A 13,272-nucleotide genomic window follows, 5' to 3' on the forward strand; every position below is an offset into this window, starting at 1 on the left:
CAATTCAATACACACTCACTACCTTCTCTAAAGCATGAAAACATCTTTGTAAGTACCAAAGGGTTTGGTTAAAAGGTCAGGGAGGAGAAAGAATAAACATTGTTAACAAAAGCAAGTACATTTAAAGTTGGCCATGTAAAACAATTATTGAAAGAAGGCCTCTATTTTACCGCTTCTCTGATAAAGAAGCTTAAAAAACTATTTGGTTTAAAAAACATCTGAATCATTGGCATATTTACATGAAGTTCTGTATCCCAAAATATAGGTGCATACCAATACTGACCACTTCTCTAAATTCAATTTCACTATGAAATTTCAAACAACTAAAGCCTCAGAACTAGTCTCTGTACTTACAGTGACAGACATTAACTTGTCGCAGGAAAATGCAGTTAACCTAAGGTACAATACAGCAGAGCAGGGCTTTGATGAAAAGCAACTTCAACTGAATGTAATAGGAATATTTCAAAATTACTTTTTAGAATATAAAAGATAAAAAGAAGTTTAAAGCCTTCCACCTTTCATCTTAACTCAGCTGGTTTATAGATCTTTGTGGTGGACTTCTGAGCAAGGCTAGATGATCAGCTGCTCGCATGGTCCAGACAGGCTTATCTTTAGAACAGTACCAGAATGTGAGCTCCTCATTTGCACACTGCTCAGCAGGGCATGTCTCTGTACCATGAACTAAATTCCTACAACATGCTATATTTGGACACCTAAAAGCCACACCCTGAACTTGGGAAGTCCAGATATTACTAATTCGACCAAAGAGGGATAAATGCACACACTTTCCCCTCATGAGCTCCTTACCTTTCACCACGCAAGAACTACATGTAATGTTTAGGCATACTGCATCAGTGTTGGCAAATGTCTGAACACTCAGAACATAAAAATTACCAGGGTGTTCTCTTCCCAAGAGTTGTACCACCGATACTAAGGAAAGGCTTTATTACTTTTTCTTTTGTAAATTGCAATCTTATTATAATTTAAACAGAGTGCAGTATCAACCCCTAATTCATGAAGATGGTGAGGAATAATGAAGACCTATCTTAAAAAAAAAAAAAAGCTGGAAAAACACTGAGTCTTAAAATTACATGACTATTCTGAAGATTAACAAAATGCATGTGGAGATGACTCTGAGCAATGGTGAAACTACTCTACAATGTAAATCATTATCATAATAAAATAAATAACAACGGATCAGAAATTTTTTGTAATTAACGAAAAGCAAGGAATGTACTTTCTTGAGTCAAATTGGTGGATTCGAGGGCCATTTAAAGACTAAATGATTAATCAAGTTTTCCTAAATACCTCATTATTATATCATTAAAGATATTGCCTTAGGGACACAGTGGCTCTGTCTCTGATTATGTGCTCTTTCATATTACATTCAGCCCTCAGCTGCCCTTCTTCTTCATCTTTTATTTACTTTTAGATACCAAACTGAGATCTAAAAGAGTATTTCACACCAAGTGAAGGTAAGTTCTTTAAGGGCAGACAATACTTATTACTCATTTTTATATTCCCAACATGTTATACAATGTCAAAAGTATAGCTACTATTAAATAAATATGGAATGGCAGATATGTCAGAAACTCAATGCTTGTTGGATGAGTAGATGACAAAGTGATTCAATCAACCAAGGCTGCCAGGAAAATGTCACCTTCATTTATTTACTTTTTAGTGGCATTTCTAGAGAAAGCAACAAACATTTTCAGATTTATGACTATGTTTCATAAAATGGAGCGGATGCTGCTTTTCAAAGAATATGTTTAACAACAATAGAAATTCTATTTTTAAATAGATTTACAAATGTTTGCTTTCATTTTCTGCTATTAAAGTTATTAAAATGCTCAATTTTTTTTCTCTTGGAATTTGAAAGTTTCTTCAAAAGGTTTTTTCTACATACAACTTGAGATTCTTTTCTTCAGCAAGTATTTACTGAGTTCACAGTAATTACTATTGGACACTGGATAAAATAAATGTAAAACATCAGAGTCAAGAAATTATTACCAAGACTACCTAGAAAGCTCAAAGAAAATGTACTGACTGCCAGAGGGAGTTCAACAAAAAAATGAACACAAAAGCCCAGCTAATAAATACTTTCTTTCTAAAGGGTATTAAACTAAAGGCCAGCTAAAAACTGAGCTTTCACAGCTTGTCACACAATATCCAGGTAGGAAAAGACATTATATTCACAACTTTTTAATCCTAGTTCCTTCTAGAACAGAAAAATTCACCAATTTCAGTGATAGAAGCATTTTTAAGACTCAGGCAGTTGTTTTTTTTTTTAAGATTTTATTTATTTATTCATGAGACACATAGAGAAAGAGGCAGAGACACAGACAGGAAGAAACAGGCTCCCCTTCAAGGAGCCCAATGTGGGGACCTGATCCCCAGACCCCAGGATCACACCCAGAGCCAAAGGCAGGCGCTTAACCACTGAGCCACCCAGGTGTCCCAAGACTCAGGCGGTTTCTATTTGACTGCAAATACATATGCCTTTTTCTAGTACATTTATAGCATTTAGAAATATAACAGTTCACAAATACATTAGCTACATTTACTTGTCAGATAACATTTTCCAACTTTGGTTTTATTTACTATATACAGTGCTGGCTGAACTAGTTATTAATGACAAAATGGCTTTTAAGAAAAGTTCTCTTATTTTGTGAGTACTGACACAATGGTTAAAACAATAAAATGCTAAATAACTTCGCCATTCACAGGGACCCTTGTCAATAGCTAGAGTTATGAAGAAGGAAAAATGTGAATAATGTGCTTCAATAATAAAAATAAAGATAGAGTCATTGGCAGAGTGTCATTGGAGAATGCTCAGACTCTCATCCCAAGTTTTTTTCTAATTCTCGAATTCATTTCAAAATCTTTCAGTTGCCCAGAAGTGGCTAGATTCCATATGAAGTTGGGAAGACAGGCTAGTGGTGATCAGAGTCTATATAATGAGGACACTGGGTAGAGTGGCAGCTCTGTGGGGGCTATGCATGGTAGGTTCCTGGGTAACGTAGCAGCCCAACAGGGTCAAGAGATTGGTTATGTACAGAGGGACTGGCAAATAAGAAAATATATTGAAGATAACAGAGCTAGGTTTTTCATGAGTAAAAGCAGGTACAAGTAAGGAAAGAGATTAAGCTAGAATTAAACCATTAGTGTTATACTGGTAGCAGTATAAACTGGTTCAGATATCAGTGATACTCAAGACTTTTTAATATATATAGAGAAATAAAGGTCTGTGTTTCTTATCTGTTCACTGAGAAAGCCTGGCAACAACACCTCAGTAGCAAGAGCATACTTAGTGTACATATCAAGATCTCTAAATATAGTCTCAACTATATGTAAAGGGGAATCCTTGAAGAAACTGTTGTTTCCAGGGCTAGGGCTGAGAAACAAGAAAATGAGCCTGGAACTTCTTTTTCTGTGCCAGAAAGTAAAGAAGAGCTCAAAAGGTGGTAGAGACATACCTAGACATATAAAAGAATATAGAAGTCACTCAGCTTGAAAGGCTTTCCCCTAGCCAAATCTGGAACAACTTGACCATCAAAATGACTGCAGCAAACTATAACCCACTGAATAAAGCAGAATTCCAAGAGTCCACACTGATATAAATGAATAAGTGAAGAAGATCAATCTTCAGGTCATAAGATTGAGATTCACTCTTTCTCCAATTTCTACTTTCAAGATACATTTGTCATCTCCCCTACCATATTCATAGGATAAAATGTTGATAATACACTGTTTAAATCTCTTCCTTACAGTAGAATGCAACTAATAAATAAAAGGAATAATGGATCTCAAGAAATTACAATTTGGCAACCATCAGAGTTAATTCAGGCAAGAAACATCTATAGATGCTAAACCTAGTGGGTGTAAGTGATGTGAGGAATATGGTTTTACAAAGTCTCCAAGTGTCTCTCCACAAAAAAATATTTATTAATTACAAGGAGAAAAAAGTAACTTTACAGTTAAAAAATATAGCAGACACTATCTTAAGTGATCAAAGATAATACCATTAGTAACCAAATAAGTTGATACCATTTGCTACTTAAAAAGATGCAACGAAAAGGATCATTTCTGTAACAGTCTGGCCCAAAATGCATAACCTGGATCTAATCATATGAAAACCTCAAACAAATCCTAACTTAGATACAATCTGTGAAATTGTAAATTTCAAGCCAAAAGACATGAAAGTCCAGGAAATACTATGGAATTGTTCCAAATTAAAGATGACAGGGCATTTGGGTAAAATGCATACTCTTGGATCCTTTGGCTATAAAGGTCTTATTAGGACAAATGGCAAAATTGGAATGAAGGTCTCTGGACAAAGTATATGTGAGAGCTCTTTGTTCTGATCCTGCAACTTTTTACTAAATTTGAAACTTTTCATTTGAGACATTAAATTTTTAAAAAGAAATCTTTCTATTCTTTTTCAACTATGTAGGTAGAGTTCTAATAATTGCTGACTTCTCTAGCACTGCGTAGCTTGTATTTTTCATCAATATAGTAACCTTTTAACCTTAGTGATCATTGCAAACACTAGGCCCTTATTAGCTATCAAGTATTGTACTAAACCCTATATATTCATTAACTCATTTAATCCTCAACACAATCCCCTAAAGTGGTAGTTCTACGATTGGCTACACATTTTACAAATGGAGCAAGTTAGAAACACAGAGATTAAGGTCCTTGCCCAAGGTCATAAATCTAGTTAAGTGTTATATAGAGAACCGAATACAGGCGGTCAAGTTCCACATGACTTTGGGATTCAGTCTCTCCAAGAAAGGATGGCTGTCCTTTGAGGTTTCTCAAGAAATTAGTGTCTAAAAGATGAGAGGCCTCAGTAATTATGAAGCCTCAGAACCCATAAAGTTTACTTTCTGTTCTTTATTCATTTACTACCAGGTTGAAAAGATTAAGATACTAAATTTGCACTATTAGAAAGTTTGTAGTGTGAATTTAGGATGTTTATCCAGCAAAAAATTAATAAACTACTACAAAAAAGTATTTATGATACCTTTTGAAAACCAAGACTTTAGAAGAAAACCAATTCCTTTGACTTAGGTTACATTCAGGAATAATCTGAAATTTTAGTAGTTTTAGGAATATGGTGATCACACTGTTTAAATTACTAAAATATGTAAACTTTACTATTTCACCATTTTTATGGGCTAGAGTTGAAATAACCTTTCAGATTTTTTTTGCCTTTTCTAATCGTCTGTTCAATAATTCCCATATATTTCTTTGTTCTCTTATAACTGACTTGTTTCTCAGATCCCTAAATGCTTTCCTATTTTAACTTTTTTTTTCCTTGGGCCCCAGCTGTGCCAAAGGGGAAGAAAGTAATTCTGCTTATTTTGGTGAAAACTGTTGGGAGAAAAACCAACAAGCTGTTATGAAATATTAAATCAGAGTTCTTCTTTAAACTATAAATTGCCCTTTCTTATATTTGTTATTCCATGAAAACACTATACTTTATTAAGTAATAATTTTTTTAATGAAAATGTTAACAAACCAGAAATGATCACTTCTAAATCCGGTCTGACCAATTTACTTGCAAAATAAACATATCCCTATATTCTAAAAGAAAAACTCCATATTTACCTGTAGTTTCTACATGTTTTCAATCTACACACATACTAATAAAAATATTTCATCCATTTAATATCTCAGAGAATTCTGCTCCTTGCTTCCTAGTAATAGAAAAAGCGAAGACATTCAACAATGACATGAAATTCATTTTTGAAAAAATATTACCCAAATTTTTCATTAAAAAATATGGATCACGGGGGAATGGAGGAAAAAATAAAGTAAGAAGGAAACAGAGAGGGAAGCAATCCATAAGAGACTCTTAACCTTATAGGAAACAACTTGAGGGTCATTGGAGGGGCCGGGGGTGGGTTATGGGGTAACTAGGTGATAAACATTAAGGACACATGATGTAATGAGCACTGGGAGTTATGTGCAACTGATGAATCACTGACCTCTATCTCTGAAACTAATAATACACTATATGTTAATTGAATTTTAATAAAATTAAATTTTAAAAATATGGAAAAGACAGCACTGTAAACTATAAAACTACCATTTCTGATAGTAGACTAAGTCACAAAGAAGTATTGCTTTTCCTAGAATTGATAACAAGATATTGCCTATAACTACTTATAATTTAATAAAACTCTTACCTATAACTACTTATAATTTAATAAAACTTTTTGTAATTTCATAAAGGCATATCCTCCTAGACAATTCATTCTCTGACTGCCTTAATAAACTTTATACTCATTGGCTCTCTGATGTTACATTTGTTCTTTTTCCCTATTGAGAATTTGGCAAAAATTTATGCATAACTCAAATAGGAACTCCACGACATCATGAAGACACAACCTGCAAAAACTTTCCACATTGTTTCTTTATAAATATAACAGTAGTTGATATTCTCATATATTACTTAAGTTGATGAATACTATTTGCCTCTTGGGGGTGTTCCAGTGATGTACCAAGGATCATTTTTTCCTCTGAATTTACACGTATTTGGAGAGCATCCCTTTCTCAAGATTTCCAAAGTAACTCAGAATGGGCAGGCAGCGCCTGGTTTCTGCCATCTCAAATTCACTTTTCTGCTTGGCCTCCAATGATGCTTTTAAAACCACCGATTCTTCCTCTTACATAGTGCAGATATGTCTAGAGATCCTAAGTAAACACAGTGACAGGGTTTCACATCATCAAGTAAGCAGTGCTGTGCAATAGGGACTGGTACTGATAACGTACTGATATAACTCAGTGTTGAGAGTTATACTGGCTCGTTTCATTAAAACACCAAAATGGGATTTAATAAAGCAACTGTTTTTGGGAAATGATACACTTAATTATCCTAAGATTGAGTAAGACCATGAGACCAAGAGAGGCCCATAAGAAAATCCATGTATTGTCCAAGTTTTAGGCTGCAAATATCAAGAACATACCAGATGCTTCTGAAAGGGGTAGCTACATTTTATATCATGGGACACATTCTGCCAGGCCCTACCTACCCACCCACCCCTGTTAAGCTTTTCTTCCACCTCCTGTTCTCAAAGTCTAGTTTGAAAGTCAACAGTATTTACTGTCTTTACTTCCTCTTTAACCCACTCCAATGAGACTTTCGCTTTCACCACTACAGGCAACTGCTTTTGTCAAGATCACCATCTACCACTTTGCCAAACCAATCTCTGTCACCTTCTTATTTGAACTTCTAAAGTATCTGATATGACTGTGCTCTTTTCTCAAAACATTTCCTAGTTCCTAGGCATCCAGGACCCTACGTTCTCCTGGTTTTTCATATCGCATCTCACTGGCTGCTGCTCTTCTTTCCTGGCTCCTCCCTCTGCTTCTTGACTTCCTGGCACGGTCCTTCACCTCTCTGTATCATTATCTCAGTGTTTATCAACTTTCTTTTCCCATTATTAGTCCCCTAATTGGGCTTTTTGGACTTTTTTCTAATTGCCTCCATCTCCAAGAAATTTTAATACCACAGGTACATAACACCTAGGAATCATCCTTAATTCCCAACCCCACCCCCCCATCAACTTCCTGGATCCAATCTAACAGCAAATCCTGTCAGCTATTCCTTCATTCTTTTGGTATATTTTTTAATTGGAGTGAAAAAAGTCATTCATCAACTTCCCAACATATAGTGTAACACCCAGTGCTCATCCTGTCGAGTGCCGCCCTCAGTACCTGTCACCCAGTCAACTATTCCTTCAAACTACATTACTCATCAGACCTCTCTGCTACCCCTCTCTTACCAGGTCACTGCAAGAGCCTCAAGGCCTCACAGCCTTGAACTTCTACTCTTGCCCCTTTTCTCCAAGAGTCTAATACCCACACAAGTTAGTAATCTTTTCAAAAGATGAATCACATCACTACTTCGTTCAAAACTCCTAAATGAAGCTAGATGTACAATATACTATATTATACTTACAACAAATCCCAAACTCTTTATTAGGTCCTACAAGGTCCTACGACATCTGGCCCCTGTCTACCTCACAGATCTTACCTGTCTCCTACCACTCTCCCCATCCCTTATGACCTTCTAGCTATGCTAGCCTTCTCATAATCCTCTAAATACTTTGAGGTCCATCAGCCTCAGGGTCTTAGCCTGGCTGATCCTTAAACCTGGGATGTACTTCACCTAGACCTCCCGCCTTTGGCTCATTCAACACTCACATCTATAACCAAATATCACTTCTCTGCAGAGTTCTTCCTAAATGACATTATTTAAAAAGCCTTCACCCTACCTGGTCAATGACTATGTGTTAACCTGCTTTACTTTTATATCACTCATCTGTTCCAGCAGTCTTACAAGTATATATATCTACATGCACACATGCAAACTTGTTTACTATCCTCCTCCTTAAAAGAGTATTAACTCCATGAGGGCAGGATATTTAATTTGCTCAATGCTCTATCCCTAAAACCCAGAATAATGCCTGTCTCACAGGAAGAACTAAATACAAGTTTGATGACTTAATGAATGAATGGAAATGTGTGTGATTTTTATCACTTGTGATTAATAAAATCATTGAAGATAAAGTATCCTTACAACAAATATCCCAATATTTGAGGTAATGAGTCCCTATCTTCTGCCACTGCAGACTTACTAATAATACATAAACTGCTCAAACTTGAAAATAAAGCTCTGTAGTAAAAAAAGACATAGTATACTATAATTTCAAGCCATTCAACAAACCATGTTGAACAATCAGTTATGCACAAGAATTTATTAAGTGTTTAGTTTTATGATAAATTCAGCCTCCAGTACTTAAGATAGTGCAGGTTCCATTAGAAACTAGAGTGATTACTTTTTTGGGCATTCCTGAAAACCATTCAAAGAATCTGGACAAAGCCCTAACACATAAATCCACTAACTTAAAACTTGGCCTCCCCTTTTTTCAATTACACATCCAAAAGCTTCCAATTACACATCTAAAAGAGAATGCAATCTAGTGTCATGGTCAGATTCATGCAACCAAGCATGCTCATTAAAAACAGAGGAGAAAAATTTAGACAACTACCAAAGCAGATCAATCTTCAACTATCTCACACTGCAATCTGGGACATGCTTACCTTTGCTAAGGTCACAGGCTCTGGATCAGTGGGTATGCAGCTAGTACACAGAAACCTATTATTATTCATTGTAGTAGTAGAGCTGTAGCACTATCATTAAAATTCTGCCACAGAATATTTGGTACTGGTCAAAACATGGAAAATAATGACGTTAGAATTCTATATTCTTATGACATATAATTCAGAAACCAAACAAATGCATAAGCAATCTTTCTTGGGGTCTCCTCTCTCTAATTACTCAACTTTCCAATTCCCCTTTTCCCAGCCCACCCTAACCCTTCCCCAAAAGTTCAAGACATTGTTTTTAAATTGTCATTCAAATTCTTCACAGGAAATAAATTCTACAAAGGATTTGAAAATGTTTAGTGACATGACTTTGAGTATCAGCAAGCAATTCTGTTAACAAGCCTGTCTGAGCTTAAATTCATCTTTTATTAGCTAACAATATCTTTTTAATCCATAAAACAACACAATTATTTATGGAGAAAATAAATGTTAACATTAAATAATGTAATAAGGTGTAATCTCAATTACCAACCCTTATACATAGTATTTTTGAACAAAGTACTTCCTGAATTGAAACTTTTAAAAAATGCCTAACTTTTAAAAATATCGGTAGAGTAGCTTCCCTGTTTATTTGAGCACAGTCAAATCTACCAGTTAAGAAAATCTTTCACTTGATCATACTAGCCATTTGTAACTGCTATTCAATTTCCCTCCATTTTCTTGCCTATACCTTAAATAGAAGGTTGCCCACCATTTCTCTACTTCTAATCTACTCACTCTCTTAGATAATTTTTTATTGAGGTAAAAATACATATAACATAAAAGCTACCATCTTAACCATTTTTAAGTGTACAGTTCAATAGTACTAAGTATTCATATTGTCCTGCAACCATCACCATCATCCAACTGCAGAACTCTTCTCATCTTACAAAACTGAAACTTTGTACCCACTGAAGTTAACGCCCCATTCACCTCTCCCTAGCTCCTGGCAACCACCATTCTAGGTTATGTCCTATAACCCTGACCACTCTAGGCAACTCATATAAATGGAATCATACAGGATATGTCCTTTTGTGACTGGCTTATTTCACTCATCACAATGTCCTCAAGTTTCATTCATGTTGTAACATGTATCAGAATTTCCTGGGCAGCCCCGGTGACTCAATGATTTAGCACCGCCTTCAGCCCAGGGTGTGATCCTGGAGACCTGGGATCAAGTCCCGCATCGGGCTCCCTGCATGAAGCCTGCTTCTCCCTCTGCCTGTGTCTGTGCCTCTGTGTGTGTGTGTGTGTGTCTCTCATGAATAAATCTTTTAAAAGAATTTCCTTCTTTTTAAGGCTGAATAATATTCCACTGAATATATATGTCCCATTTTCTTTGTCCATTTACCCACTGATGCACATTCAGGTGACTTCCACTTAAATCTTTTTTAACACTTATTTTGTGTGTGTATGGGATTCAATTCCCCATATCAATGTTTAAACTGATTCTTGAAGGTTAATGATTTTCTTCTCACCAACTCTAACGGGTTTTTCCCAATACATCATATTTTTCTATGTCAGAACTATTAGCCACTTTTCATCTCTCTCTACTCTCTACTAAGGAAGGAAGGGAGGGAGAAGAAATGATTTACAAAGATTCACGTAATGTAAAAAGAGTAACATAAAAGATGGCAATGGAACAGGGAAATAAAATTAAGAGTGTATACAAAATATAAATGAGACCCTTAAAAACAGCTACAAAAAGCAAAGGACAAAACAAAATCAGTCACAAGGTTCACAAAATAAGCATAAATTATCTCCTCAAGAGTACATCTGTTCCTATTACAGAGACCTTAAAATAAAAAAAAAAAAAAAAACATTCTTTGTGAGGGCTTTCAACAAATACTTTGCAATAGACTATGTCCTCAATTATAGAAAACTGAAAACTTTCCTTTCTAGACTTTCAAGACATTGTTCCTTCCTGATTCATCTACCAGGTTTCTGACGGCCATTACTTATTTCATTAGCTAATCTTCTGCTTTTGCCTTATTAGTAGTATTCCCAAGGGACTGTTCTCTTTCCCTTCTCTTACTGAGCTCTCAAGTCATATGACTTTAACTATTACACCTTTATGAGAGTGAATGACCAACTCTCTGTTCTTAATTTTAAGAACACAACCCTTAAGCAAGCATAAGCTCCTACTGATATACACTTGTTTTATACTTTGTTTTTACCTGATTACATGGTAAGGAAAAGAATTGATGATAGAAGTAAAAACTTAATTTATTTCAATGGGACTGACATTTATTATTTCATTTTGTCAGATTGATTGAGACTCTTAATTTTAAACTAATATCTTAAGTAAGCAGTTGATTTTAAGTACTCTAAAGCAGAAGTATCAAATGGTCCACCATTTTCAACATCCTGGAAGAATTCACACTAACAGAAACAGAAACAAGACTGGTCAGATGGCAGAAGCATGCTCATGAAGGCTCTCTTACTGAAGAGCATCTTAACCAGATGAGACAATCAGAAAATAAGCTTTATTTGTACTCATACTCTATTTAGATAGAGTAACCATCCACATAGTGAGAAGTATTTAAGTATGACACACATACTATTTGATTTACCCTATTTTTTATCATTCATTCTCTCTGAGCCATATATTTATATATGTAATATAATATACATACATATATGATCCAGAATTATAAAAAATGTTTAGCTTTCCAAAAAAAAATGTTTAGCTTAGTTCTCAGAAATAAGTCATGTTCATATTTCAATTGAAATGGTTATTTAATATATTTGAAATTTTTATTTTCATTGTATTTGTAATTTGCATTATTTCTATAACTGCTTCTAAATTGCTAATATTCAGTAGAATAGCAAAGAAGACCCAAGTAAACAGAGACTTGTTTGAAAAGAAAAGAAAAGAAAAGAAAAGAAAAGAAAAGAAAAGAAAAGAAAAGAAAAGAAAAGAAAGGAAATGATTTTTGTACAATTGACCATCTCTGAAGAGGAGAATACTACTATCAACAAACAAGTCCCTTATCCAAAAGAACCAGAATAAATACTTTTGTTCCACCTAAAGTAGAATTTAATACAGTTACTCTCCTGCAATAATATACATCTTAACAAACAAAGCTGTAACCAGAGTCCATCCTACCCACCCACTTCCCAAACCAAGGAATGGTAAAGCAAAATTTAACACAAATCTATATAAAATTGATTCCCAACTGTTGGGAAAAAGGAATAAAAAAACAGTGAGATGTTTAAGAAAGGCTACTGTTTTCTAAATAGTCCATCACAGTGAAAAGTGGACAGCCCTCATTTTTACCTTCTGCAGAAGGTTCTGCTACTGTACTCCAAACTTGAGGTATCCCTTGAGTCTGTGAACATAGCAGAGGAGAAATGTAGAATAATTCACGTGCATAAAAAACCATAATAAGGCAAATTTACAAACAATTTTAGAATAGCACTTCCTTAAATTTCATATGATGAATTACATACTGGAAAATTTGTTATCTGAGAAAAAATTAGGCTCACAACATATCTATTTCATGAGTTCCCAAAGAATAGAAATTGCCAAATTTCTAGAACCCAAAGTACAGAGAGATGTGACAGGCAATTGGTCTCTGCATCCTATTCTAAGAGGTGGTCTCTATTTCGGAATAAAATCAACAGAAGTATAAAAGACACAGCTGTCTCAAAGTGAAGTATCTTCTGGAGGTTAAAAAGGCATAATTAATCCTAGCAAATCAGTATATACAATGGTCCTAAATACCTATCTTGAAGTAAAAGAGGAAGAGAAGCAGGAAAAAAGATAATGAAAATAATAAACAATGAAACAGCCCCAATAATTAGATATGAAATGAAGGAAACAGGGAGACTGAAATGCTAACATAAGATACTGATGAAATAAGATCAGAAACTTACTGCGAGTGCTCTGAACTCCTGTAGATAATTTTATAAAAGAAGGCTATTTGATTATTTTAAAAAGGACCCCTTATGCAAAGTACGAAAATCAATTCTATTAACACAGAACAGTATTCTGCAAACTGATCAAGTAATATTCATGCTACTCCTCTAACAAAAACCCATGTTAATAAGCACACTTAAAAGTTGGTTGATAGAGTAAATGGCAATATGTTTGTGTCACCTAGTCTCCAC

At 34.8% G+C, this 13,272-nt stretch overlaps 1 protein-coding gene and 1 long non-coding RNA gene across 6 annotated transcripts in view; both read right to left on the reverse strand.

Moving 5' to 3' along the window:
- STIM2 (stromal interaction molecule 2) overlaps positions 1-13,272 on the reverse strand; it is a 140,611-nt gene that overhangs the window by 34,392 nt on the left and 92,947 nt on the right. The window lies entirely within an intron of this gene.
- On the reverse strand, positions 5,804-10,125 carry LOC140622741 (uncharacterized). Its single transcript, XR_012022435.1, has 3 exons — positions 10,093-10,125; positions 9,115-9,238; positions 5,804-6,702 (listed from the first exon to the last, which is right to left on the reverse strand). It is a non-coding gene; the product is annotated as an uncharacterized lncRNA (long non-coding RNA).

The sequence above is a fragment of the Canis lupus genome, chromosome 2 (assembly GCF_048164855.1).
Source record: "Canis lupus baileyi chromosome 2, mCanLup2.hap1, whole genome shotgun sequence".
Lineage (NCBI taxonomy): Eukaryota > Metazoa > Chordata > Mammalia > Carnivora > Canidae > Canis > Canis lupus.